Genomic DNA, 13,131 nt, shown 5'->3' with positions numbered 1-13,131 from the left:
AAATATTAAGGAAAAAGAAAAACATAGGACATTAAAGAAAAAATATGGAAAGGATCAAACAGAGGCATAATGAATAACTGGTTAGTAATGCTAAAGAAGACAGCAAAACAAGTTTAATAGAAATTAATACAATAAATAATTTCCAAAACAAAAGAAAGATTGTCTCTGTAAGGTACAATCAGTATTCATGTATTCATTTAATACAATGCTGACTGGCTATTATGTGCTAAGTATAGTTCTAGTTGCTAAGAATACAGTAGCAAAACTATTTACAGTGGCCAAGACATGGAAACTACCTAAATGTCCACTGACAGATGACTGGATAAAGAAGTTGTGGTATATATATATTATATATACACATACACAATGGAAGTCTACTCAGTCATAAAAAAGAATAAAATAACACCATTTGCAGCAACATGGATGGACCTGGAGATTGTCATTCTAAGTGAAGTAAGCCAGAAAGAGAAAGAAAATGCCATATGATATCACTTACATGTGGAATCTTAAAAAAAAAAATGAACTTATTTACAAAACAGAAACAGACTCACAGACATAGAGAACAAACTTATGGTTACCGGGGTAAAAAGGGTGGGAAGGGATAAATTGGGAGTTCAAAATTTGCAGATACTAACTACTATATAAAAAATAGATAAACAACAAATTTCTTCTGTACAGCACAGGGAACTATATTCAATATTTTGTAGTAACCTATAATGAAAAAAATATGAAAATGAATTTACGTATGTATGTGTATGACTAAAGCATTATGCTGTATAGCAGAAATTGACACAACAGTGTAAACCAACTATACTTCAATAAAAAAGAATGAAAAAAAGGAGAGGAAAAAAGAATACATCAGCAAACAAACCCACACAAATATCCCTGCTTTAATCAATTTTACATTTTAGTGGAAGGAGATGAACAATGAATAACATAAATGAGTAAGTTATATATGTTAGAATACAGAGAAAAATAAAGCAGGGAGGAGGACAGATTTAGGAGGGAGAATGCATGAGTTCCAATTTAAAATAAGGTGGTCAGGAAAGGTCTTACTGGGAAAGTTACATGTGAGGAAGGATACAAAGGTTTCCAGAAATGAAGGAGCAAACAATGTAGGGAAGAGCATCCCAGTCAGAGAGAACAGCAAGCACAAAGGCTCCTAGATGGGAACCTGCCTGGTCCCATCCAGGAATAACCAAATCTGATGTTCAAGGAAAAGTTCTAGGCTAGAGAAAAAATGTTGGTAATCATCAGGCTATAGATGATATTTAAAACTCTGATACTGTGTCAAGAGAGTGACTATAGTAAGAGAAGAAGGTCAAATACCCGCTTTGCTACTCTCTTACATAAGTCACACCCATCTCCTTCTCTTTCCATACCCTCCCACCCAGTTCCTAACCCCTGGCAACTACTAATCTATCTGTTCTCCATCTCTGTAATTTTGTCATTTTGAGAATGTTATATAAATGGAATTATATGGTTTGTGGCCTTTTGAGTTTAGGTTTCTTCATTAAGTATAATTTCAGATGTTTCTATTTTAGGGTATATATATTAGTGATTATGATTTTGTATTTGTCAGGGGATAAAATGGTATTAAAATGCCCATCTCCCAGATTCATCTAATGGCTCATGTCTCTCTTTCTCTCTCTTTCTTTCTTTTTCTCTCTTCCTTGCTTTTTCTTCCTTCCTTCCTTCCTTCCTTCCTTCCTTCCTTCCTTCCTTCCTTCCTTGTCCTTCCTTCCTTCCTTTTGATGATGTGGTTTTATCTTTATTGATAGGGCAAGATGTCATGACATAGTGTTTATTTTTTTAATTTAAAATTTTCTTAAAATTTTATTTATTTATTTATTTTTAATTGAAGTATAGTCGATTTACAATGTTGTGTTAGTCTTGGGTATACAGTGATTCAGTTACACACATATATATTCTTTTTCATTTAAGGTTACTACAAGACACTGGCTGTAGTTCCCTGTGCTATACAGTAGGACCTTGTTGTTTATTTTATACTAGTAATCATAGAGGCTCAAACACATTCTAAAAAAAAGAAAAGAAATCTACATTTTCTTACTCCTCTCCCCCCACACTTTATGATTTTTTTTTAATTGAAGTATAGTCAGTTCACAATGTTGTTAATTTCTGGTGTACATCATAGTGATTCAGTTATAGATACATATATACATATATATTCCTTTTCATATTTTTTTCATTATAGACTATTACAAGGTATTGAATATACTACGCTGTGCTATACAGTAGGACCTTGTTGTTTTATGATTTTGATGCCCTCTTTTATATCTTCATGCTTATTCTTTTACTGTTCATTATAGTTATTGTCACATTTCCAATTGTGATTTTTTTCTAGATTCTTGTTTCTCTTCTATTTAAAGACCTTTCAATGTTTCTTTTAGGATAGTTTTAGCATTGCTGTAGTCTCTTAGTTTTGCTTGTCTGAGAACTTCTTTCTCTCTCCTTCTATTCTGTAAAAAAAGATTTTTTTTAAATTTTTAATGGAGGTGCTGGGAATTGAACCCAGGGTCTGGTGCATGCTAAGCATGCGTTCTCCCACTATGTTTTACCCACCTCCATCTCTCCTTCTATTCTAAATGATACTCTTGCTGGCCAGAATATCCTAGGTTGCAGGGTTTTCTCTTTCAGGAGTTTCAATGTATCATGCCACTCCCTTCTGGCCTGTAAAGTTTCTGCAGAGAAATCAGCTGATACCCTCACAGGGGTTCCCTTATAACTGACTTTTTTCCTCTTGCTGCCTATCGAATCCTCTCTGTATCTTTAACTTTTATCATTTTAATTATGATATATCTTGGTGTGGATCTGTTTGGGTTCATATTGTTTGGGACCCTCTGCTTCCTGTACCTGGATGTCTGTTTCCTTCTCTAGGTTTGGGAAGGTTTCAGTGATAATTTCTTCAAAAACATTTTCAGTCCCTTTTTTTCTTTGTTCTCTTTCTGGGGCCCCTATTATGCATAGATTGGCATGCTTTATATTATCCCAGAGGTCTCTGATACTGCTTTCATTTTTTTTTCCTCCATTTGTCTTTGTATCTGCTGTTCTGATTGGGTGATTTCCATTAGTCTATCTTCCAGATCACTTATTCATTCTTATGCACTACTTGGTCTGCTATTTACTGCCTTTACCTCTGCTTTTATTTTGGCAATTGAGTTTTCTGATTTTAATTGGTTCCTCTTTATAGTTTCTTGTTCCTTTTTAAAGTCATCTGCATTTCTGTCGATAGCCTTTCTTAATTCCTTCAGTATTTTTATTATCTCATTTAACTCAAGCTCTGGTAAACTAGAAAGGTCTATTTCATTGTTCTTTCATGGGATTTCTATCGTTCTTTTAATTGACAGTGGTTCCTCTGCTTCTTCATTTTATTTATATTAGGAGTAACAGTTTTCTACTGTGATCTTGAAGAGCTGTTTTTATGTGGGAGCATCCCTGTATAGTCTCTGTGTGTCTAATATTTTTGTGGTAAGGGATGTTTTTAGTATGGTTGGTTGCCAGGTCTTTCCTCTATGTGTGTTGGCTGTTATCCTTTTAATAGTGGGTGTGAAAAAAAAATGTGACAATGAATATATGTATGTTCATGTATAACTGAAAAATTGTGCTCTACACTGGAATTTGACACAACATTGCAAAATGACTATAACTCAATAAAAAAAGTTATAAATAGATAGATAAATAGATAGATAGATAGATCGATCGAACGAACCAATCTGAGAAATTTTGTCGTTTTAGCAGAGATAAAAAAACCGAATTCTAATTTTGCATCAGTCCAATATTGGGCTCTAAAAAAAAAAAATAGTGGGTGTGATTGGTGTGGTGACCAGAGCCTGCACTGGATATTGAACAGGCCCTCTTTGCTCTGTGCTGTCACAGCCCTGTTGGGGGCTGGGTCTGCTCCCCAGTTGTTGGAGTAGAATCCCCCAGGTCCATTTCTGAGCTGTTGTGTGAGGTAGGTGGGACTGGATTACTTCTGCTGGGAGAAGAGCTGCTGAGTATTCTTCCGCAGGAGACGTCCACTGAGAAGTGCATTCTGTGGTGTGGAGTCACCTGTCACCCACCGTGCATGCTCACAAAGTTGTTGGCACTGCCCTCAGCCCTGCTTCAGCTGTAGGAATCCAGGTGGTCTGCCCTGGTGCCCTTCAAGTGCTGTGCTCACAGAGCCACCAAGGCAGATTCTTTGAAGTCAGGCACCAAGACCTGCCATACTTAAACACCTCAATCCACCATGGGCCAGAGTCAGCCCAAACCCTAGCCCCACCTCAGTGTGCACGTGCCTACTATTAATGCTAGACTAGCCCCAGCCATGCACCAGCTCTCCACTCAAGACTCCCACATGTGCCAAGCTCACAAAGGCATCAAGAGCACAGATCTGCCAAAGGTCCTCCCTTTGCCTGCACTAACAATAGGGGTTTTTATGGCAGACCTGTGCTTTCTGCACACACTCCCAATTTCAGCCTATACCCCACTCCAGCCCCTTCAGTCTGCTTCCATGCAAGCCAACTCCAGTCCTCCTCCAGATCTGTCTTTTGTAGCCCGAAACTCAGCACCCGACCCCTGCACATATCAGCAGGCTCACGTCTTGGGTTGGGGGGTACAGGCGGGTGGCCCAGATCCTCTGCACCAGTTTCTTTCTGTTCTGCCTGTTGCGAAGTGGCTTCTGTGTTCTCCTCTGAGCCTCTGCAGCTCCCTTTCTGTCCTGGCTGATCTCCCTGCTAGTGAAGGGGCTTTCTAGGGTGAGGGAACCTTCCTTCTTTTACAGCTCGCTCCTCAGGGTACAGGTCATGTCCCGGTTATTTTTCTTTTTTTCTGTCCTACCCAATTATATGGAGAATCCTCTTGTAGCTTTACTAGTATAAGATCTTCTGCCAGAGTTCAGTAGAAAGTCTGTGAAAAATTGTTCCACATGTACATGTATTTTTGATGTATTTGTGGGAGGAGGTGAGCTCCACGTCCTTCTAGTCTGCCATCTAGAAGCCCCTTGGCTGATCTTATTTCTGACTTATATTGGCATCTTTGCATTATTTTTAGTCTTACCTAATAGGGTAATAAAGTTGGTCAAATGATACCTACCTACCACTACATACTGCAATGCTTCAAGGCAAATGTCCAAAGATTACATTTTGTCCAAAAATAATAATGGAGGGGGGGGTGCTCTTATCAGATGAAGGTGTTTCAAGGGAATTTCTTAAACAAATTAGAACGAAAACAAAAGGAAGGCAGAGTGTTAGAAAATTTATAAACTAAATTATTGTAACTGTCTTACTTTTCAAAAGTATGGAGCCATTAGCAAATAAAGAATGTGTTATTCTCTTTACCATCAAAAAGCGAGTATACAGAACATAAAGTTCTCATGCTAAGCCAGGTCATGTGAGTGATATCTGATCATTCCAGAAACTCAGTGACTTCTGTTGACATTATAGGCCATGGTTTTCCCATACCATATGGACTATGGGAATAGCTAGAATTCTAAAAGTGGGCCTAGAAGAAATAAATTGCATTCTATCTACTGCTTTTAAATCACAAACCTATGGAGCTTAATCTATGAGAATTTTTTTAAACTTATGATCAAGAAGCAGGGGAAAGGGCAAAGTTTCTCCTTGTTTTCTATTGTGAGTTGTTTTTTATTATCTAGGCTTCTCTTATAAAACTGGATGTTAAGTGTTTAGGAAATGCCATACAGTTTTGTTCATTTTAGTCAGGTACACTTTACATTGGAGACTTTGCAAACTTTTCAATATGGACAGAGTTTGAGACAGACTTCACATTTATTTTTTAATACTGAAACTTGTTAGCTATCTTAAGGCATGGGCTAAGAGAAAGGTAACTTTTCTTTTTTAAATACAGTGTAAATGGGTATAGCCTTATGGGAATCATTTTGGCAATATTTATCAAATCTGAAGATGCTTATGCCCTTTATTCTGCAATTCTGCTTCTAGGAATCTATTCCTCAGATATGATTATATGCGTGCAAAGATGTTCATACAAACACGATGTTCTTTGCACTATTGTTAGTTATCTTGAATACTTAGAAACAATGTATATATTTCCACTATTTTGGAAAAGGTTAAATAAAATTACGGCACATAAAATTATGAAATATTATGCAGTATTAGAAAGAATTAAGTAGATGAAAAGTACTGACATGAAAAAAAAAATCTCCAGAATTTTTTTAGTGAAAAAAGCAAAAATTGGCAAGGGTCTAAAACGATGCACACAAAACTGTTAACGCTGGTTATCATGGGCAGGGGGCATGAAGAAAAATAAGTTGTTAAGAAAAGTAATTATAACTTTTTAATACTTAATATTGTTTGAATTTTCCAAAATGAGCATATATACATATATTACTTATGTAGCTAAAAAGAAGAATTAAGGAAAGTTCATCAAGAGAATATATCCGCAAACAATAGCAGCAAGACTGCATCAGCTATTTATCTTGCTGATATTTTTAATATCCATTTGGCAATGTAGGTTGGCAATGCTTACAAAGACAACTTAGTATTTCGATTTAACATACAAAACAGAATATATTTGACCTTTTGGAAAATGGGATTTAAGTTAGCTACAGTACTTAAAGGATGGTCTTCCCTAATACGATACCTGAGCTATTTGAATATTGTTTTTTGAGAGTAAATACATAACAGACTGAGGAATCCATGCAACCGTGAATCCTGGACCTGATTTTCTTGGGTAGCTCCTCAGTGCTTGGCACATAGTAAACAATAAATATTGACTGAATGACGAATGAATCAACAGTTTAAATCTTTTTTTTTTTTTTTTGGTGGCACTCGCTTATTGAAAAGCAGGATAGTAGCAAGGATATCTAGCCGACTGAGCTTCTTGTCACTTGCTTTTCAAATGAGGCTCAGAGGGAGCAATTGCCTCCACTCAGGGAGGTTAAGCATTTGGTGGAGGGCAGCCTTAAAGTGGCTCACGTTTTGGTGATATGCGAACTGAAAAATCGTTCAATTTCAAAACCAAACAGACCACAAAAGGGGGGAAAAAAGCGAGTTGCCACTAGTTATATGCTTATAATTTTGCACAGACTAAGAGGAAAGGGATCTAGTGGCGGGCAAATCATTCTATTCATGTGTACATTTTCATATAAAAAAAAGAGAATAATCACACCCTCATTGTTGTTTGTTGTTGTTTTACAGGGAGGAACGTGGAAACTTTTATAAAATGCTAGCAATATAGTGGCCATTCCATATTGTGCAACGACTGTTTCCTATAAATTCAATCCCAAAACCATCGGGGTCGAAAAGCACTCAGAGATTAAAACTGCATAAAAACGCAAATATTCTCAAGTTTGGGGCAGTCTCTTTCACCTCATTCATCTTCATCCTCACACCACCTATCCGGCCGATGCGGGTCGCCGGGTAGGCGACGGGCGGGTCCCGCACTGGCTGGAGGTCGCCGCTGCCCAGGTCCCAAGCCAGGGCTTCCCTGGGCTGCAGGGCCGGCAGGTTGGAAGACCACAGCCAGCCCCTGGCCTCAGTGCTTGGGGCCGAGTCTCCGACACCCGTGCCCACTCGGGACAATTCCGCCGCGGTTCTGGAGTCCTCGCGGGACACTCCTACCTACTCTCCCGAGTCCGGTTCCCAACGGTTTTCCCGCCGGTAGAGGGAAGTGTCCAAGCTAGGCCGCCCTGGGCGGAGAAGCCGGAAGGCCGGCCGAGCCCGCGGGAGCGCGGGCGGGGCAGCGAAGCGGGAAGCACAAGGCGCGCGCCCCCGTGAGCGCAGGAGGGAGGTGGGGGCGGGGCGCGCGCGCCGGGGCGGGGGGCCGGAAGGCGGGGTCTTAGGGAGACCGCAGGAAGAGGGCGCCCTGGAGCCGAGCCGGAGGGCGGCTGAGGGCGGGGCCCAGGGAGGGCGTCGACGCTGAGGGGCGGGGTGAGGCGAGGCGGGGACGCGCTCGGGGGGTGGGGAAGGCGGGGGCGCGGCGGTGGCGGGAGCGTTCCTGGTCTCCGCCCCTGTTTCCCACTCTCCTTCCACCTCCGACCGGCCGGGGCTCCGGAGAGGCGCCGCTGGCCGGTCCCCGGAGCCGCTCTGCTTCGCCGCCTCCTCCCTCTGCTCGCGGTGAGCCCGTCAGTCCCCGCACTGTGCGCTTCTCCGTCTGGGCCATGGATGGGTAAGTGCTCGGCGGTGCGGCCGCCACCGGACTGCGCTCGCCCGCTTCCTTTCGGCTCTCGGCCGGACGCGCCGAAGCTGGGGAGTCGGGCGCGGCGCCGGCGGCCCGAGGAGTGGACGCGGCCGAGCCCGACGGCGGGTCTTCCGGGCGCCTCCTCGGGGAGCCCCGAATTGCGGAGGGGCGATCCGCTGCAGCCTCTCCTTCCCCCACGGGGCGCCTGGTAATGTCCGCCCGTTCACACCGTCGCCCCGGGAAGCGGAGGAAAGCCCGGTGCAGCCCCCGGGTGTCGAGGTCCGCCCTCCGCCCGAGAGTCCGGGGAGCCCGGCCCGGCCTCCCGACACTTCCTCTCAGAAAATGGTGCGCGGCGCTGGGGGAGGCGGAGGCGGCGCTCGGGGCGGGCGTCCTGCCGCTCGGGGAGTTGCTGTTTACCGGTGAGGTGGGGCGAGCGCCGGAGCTTCCTCTGGCGGGGAGGCGAGTGGCCGCGGAGTGGCCGACGGCGAGGGCACGCGTCGGTACACGTCTGGGCGGCGACGGGGTATCGGAGCCCGGGCCCCACGCGGGGTCTCGGTACTGCCGGGGCTCCCGCCGCGGGCTTGTGCTGTGAGCTCTGTTAACGATTACCGTACCGGGCGTCTGGACTTGGTGACCATGGACGTGCCCCCCCACCACCTCCCCTCTAAAGAAACTTCGTGAATTCCCTGCGCTGTATGCAAAATACTGTATACGTGCAATTTTTCCGGGAGCTTTAAACGCTCTAAAAGTTAATGAGGTCTGTGACCAAAATGAAAAGATTTAGAATCACCGATGTAAATATTTCTCCGGGGACCGGGAATATGGGATGGGACCAGACAGAATTTTGAATGATTAAGGAAACATCTAGATTAGGATCTTGGTGAATTAATTGAAGATCGTAGTACATCTGCTTCAAGATTAAAAAGAAAACAAAACCTCTAGCTCTATTAGAGCCTGCAAATCCATTTATTTTCATTATGCACTTGAGAGTTTGGCCCTTTGCTTGATTTTGATGACTGGATTTCTGCAAACCTCTTGGTGGTGGGATATATGGAACTTGCTTGAACAGAAAAGCTGCGTAGATGTTACCGTATGATTGTTGTCATGCTGTGTAAAGACGATGGAATTTTCAAACAATTTTTGCCTTCATTAGATTTTATTTATCCTAGTTCGTAATAGTAATTCTATACGATACATTGGGTTAACTCATTTGAATGCAGATTGCAAGATTGCACATGGCTATAGACGTTAGACAAAGTGCAGTTTTAGATTTCATTTATGGTCGCGATGTTCTTTCAAGTATTTTTAAAAATTTAACTGAAGCTACTTTTATTGTTCAATTGAAGCTTCGCTGAGATCATTGTTAGACTCATTTCAAACCACCTTTTTCAATTACACTTTAAACGTGGGCAAATTTTTGCTATTTTAATTATTTGTGTAATTATGCCCTGCTTCAGTTGAGAAAGGCTGTGAAATTAGTATTTCATTATGTGTAGTGAATTGTCGTTAGACGGTTTGACTTGGGATTTGGAACCAGGCTAGCTTTTTGTATTGGAAATTTTATAGTGATAATAAAGAGTACTGTTGGATTATGAGTCTTGGCTGTTAAACTCTTAGACACCTGTGATTTGCAAACTTACTCTTTTGGATAGTGTTTAAGAAGTTAACTCTCTTCTCCCTAAATGTGGTTTGAAAGCTGACAATGAGTTTATTGGTTTAGATATGTGGGTCAATAAGGCATAGTGGAAGGTAAGTTCATTTGGGAGTTCAGATAGGAGCATGATTTGCTCTCTTCATCAGGACCAATACCATAGTATATTACACAATCTTATTTTTTATGCACAAATGATAGAGTTATTTATCACACTTAAATTTCAGACAAATGAAATTTAAGTTTCAAAAGTCTAAGGAAAAAATTTTAATCTACATGTTATTGCTTGAAACAATTAAATTTTACATCATTAAACAGTCATAAATTTGTTTACTTTTATTAAGTAATGATTTAATGATACGTAGAATTTTGTTATAGCTTTCTTTTAGGAGATATGGAGTTAAACTTAATTGAGGACAGTTTCTTTGGGGTTAGAAGAGATGGATTTACATCTCGTTATTGAGGGATTATGGTTTTGAACACAGTTAATTGATGGTTTCAGAAGACTAATTAAATTTTTACATTTTCCCACAGCCTGAAAAAGGTCCTTTTTCATTATTTTGGGTGGTTAACAAATAACAAACCACCAGTCAACATACCTTTCTAGTTCTTCCTCAAATCCCAGCTGTCTTGTGTGTGTGTGTGTATGTGTTCATTTTCTTCTGAGGTAATTTATACTTAGACATAGTTTTGATGTGGTAGAATTTTTTTAAGCAGATCTTCAAAATTTTTGATATCTGAAGTTTGATATTTGTATTTTAATTCTGAGAGATGCCTTAGCTATATTTTGATGAGCCATTTGGGGGGTAGATACAAATTTGCAAGCTATCTTCTATTTTCTGTAAAATCCACTCCCTGGTCTTGTTTCATTTAAAACTTTAGATACGATAATCATACCAGTGATTTAGAGGAATGAACTTTAGTGATTGTAAGTTTTGGTTTGAATTTGTTAAATAGAGGTAAATGGATAAACACATACTCATTTTATTGAAGCACAATTATATTTTTCTAAATACTAAAAGAGAATTTGATTTATTTTTTGTTTCTTACATTGCTATTAAAACTTTGCTTTTATACTCTGCTGTTGCTAGACCTTCCCATTCACTTTTCTTTGTATTAATGTTTCATAACTCATCACATTCTTATTTTTATTATTTGTTATTATAATGTCTTTTCTTTTTTCTTTAATCTTATCTCTGTCTTTTAAAAACTTGTTCTCTAACTTTGTTTTCCATTTTCTCTTTACTTTTTCCATACAGTGTTGTTACAGATCTTATAGCAGTCGGTTTAAAGGTAGGAATCTTTTAATATCCTTTCATAAGCATTTTTAAATCTTAGTTTTGTCATTTTTCTCCAGTGGTGAAATCATCTCACCTATTCATAAAATTATCTGTTTTATTGTATGCTAAAAATCTTTCATTTTTATTTAGCTCCAAACTAAGTAGACCTGTAATTCTGGATTTTATATGTGTATAAAGAGTGGTTACAATATTATCTTTTTTATCTAAAGTGTGAACAAAAAGTTTAGCCTAGAGTTTCACTTGAACTATCAGGGTGTGTGTTTTTATTTTGTTTTAGCGCCCAAACGTAACCCGGGCGCTAACTTATTTTGTCATGTTCTTTCTTATATCTTCTCTTGGATGAGCTTATGAGTAATAAAATAATAACAGCTAAAGTTTCTTCAGTTCCTATTAAATGTAAGCTGCTTTACATCTATTTTCACTAATAATTATAACACTCCTTTAAGGTAGGGATTAATATTCCCACTTTAGAGATGAAAAAATAGGTTCAGAAAATTTGTGTTCAGGGTGTGGTGCACCAGAGTTCAAACCCATGTCTTCCAGGTTCCAAAGCCTGATCTTTTTTTCCCATTGTATCTAGCTGCCAGTAATGAGGGTTCTGTCTAAAAGGTGAACAGCAGGAGAGTTAAATAGATAATATTTTACAATAATGATTCTTCTAAGTTACAGGTAATTTCAGTTTTATCAAAGTCTTCCCATTTATTGAATTCTAAATATAAATCAAGTTTATTGATATGAGGCTTTTAAAATATAAATGGATGCATTAAGGTTTCCTTTAGCAATTTAGTATTTGATATAGCTTAGTTGAGAATCTAGTTCTTACAGTCAGATTACTGTAGAAAATAGAAAAATAATTCCTGTGTATCTTATATGTATTTTATGTTAAAAGTCATTCTGTTTTCTGTTCCATCATCTCTTATCGCTAACAATTTCAACACTTCTGTATTTGGGCTTATTAGATCTGAGGGTGGTGCTCATATCCTTAAAACACCATAAAAGTAAACACAAATACAGTAAACGACATTTTAGGCTAACAATCAGATATTCGAGATTAGCATGATTGAGGACTGCTGCTTATACTGTCTTTTGAGGTTGGATGGAGTTAGCTTGCTTTGGCAAACTTTGAACATACTTTGTAAGTTGAAAATAAGTGAGAGTCTCTTTTAGTGGGATATCCTTTTTTTTTTTTTTTTTTTTTTAGATACTTAAGTCAGTTTCTCATCTGGGAATGATGCTCAGAGATTAGAAGCTGCAGCCTCATATCCAGGATCCCTTTTGGTGTCTCTATAGGTGCCTGTGAGGGAAGGGATATTTAAAGTGAGTGTTGTTTCAGTCTTAGCGGAAATGTAATTTGTGATTCTAGAGTTTATCTGGGAAAAATGAATACATTAGACATTTTAAAAACTTACCATTTGGGAGTTGAGGAGTTATGCTTGAGAACTGTCAGGCCAATTTTATTATGGGGAAAAATACATTTTAATGATAAATAAAAATTTTAATATTAGTCTCAGGAACCAGATTTGAATGCACAATGTGGATTTCTGACTATCTGTATTGCAGCAAGCACTTCAGGAAAAGATAACCTGATTAGTTGATTAACTAGGCAGTCTTATATTTTTATAGACTTGAATAATGGAAGTATCTATAAAATCATTATATGGAGAAATTTCTCATAAGATTGTTTTGCTTCTTTCTTGGATCTCATCCAAGGAAGTTTAGTTACCGAGTAATAGGCCAATAAGGCTTATATTTCCTCTAGATTGTATAAACCAGAATTAGCGAATTTAAGTAAGTCTATCAAGAGTGTCAATTACTTATTTTCTTCAGTTTGCTGTCTGAATATGATGACACAACAAAAACTGTTAGCCAATGTCAAGAGGGGATTTCAGATTATGCCCCTTGCTTTTCTGGATGCAGAAATGTAATATGGATTTTATTTTTAAAGATTTGAAGGTACCCTTAAATATGAAATCCATTGTCTTAGGGGAAAAAACAAATATTTTTTGAGATTAAGTGAGT

At 39.3% G+C, this 13,131-nt stretch overlaps 1 protein-coding gene across 4 annotated transcripts in view; it reads left to right on the top strand.

Moving 5' to 3' along the window:
• Positions 1–7,977: 7,977 nt before the first annotated feature.
• The window catches only part of PTBP3 (polypyrimidine tract binding protein 3), an 89,373-nt gene continuing 84,219 nt past the window's right edge, over positions 7,978–13,131 (top strand). For 2 of the 4 annotated variants that reach the window (XM_015248349.3, XM_015248348.3), the window contains exon 1: positions 11,076–11,104. The gene's annotated coding sequence lies outside the window, so the exon portion shown is untranslated. Of the gene's footprint in view, positions 8,149–11,075; positions 11,105–13,131 lie in introns of those variants that run through there. The other 2 variants (XM_072959929.1, XM_072959927.1) reach the window with 2 other exon arrangements.

This window comes from Vicugna pacos, chromosome 4 (genome assembly GCF_048564905.1).
Source record: "Vicugna pacos chromosome 4, VicPac4, whole genome shotgun sequence".
In the NCBI taxonomy this organism is placed as follows: Eukaryota; Metazoa; Chordata; class Mammalia; order Artiodactyla; family Camelidae; genus Vicugna; species Vicugna pacos.
This window is presented reverse-complemented; position numbering and strand designations above follow the sequence as displayed.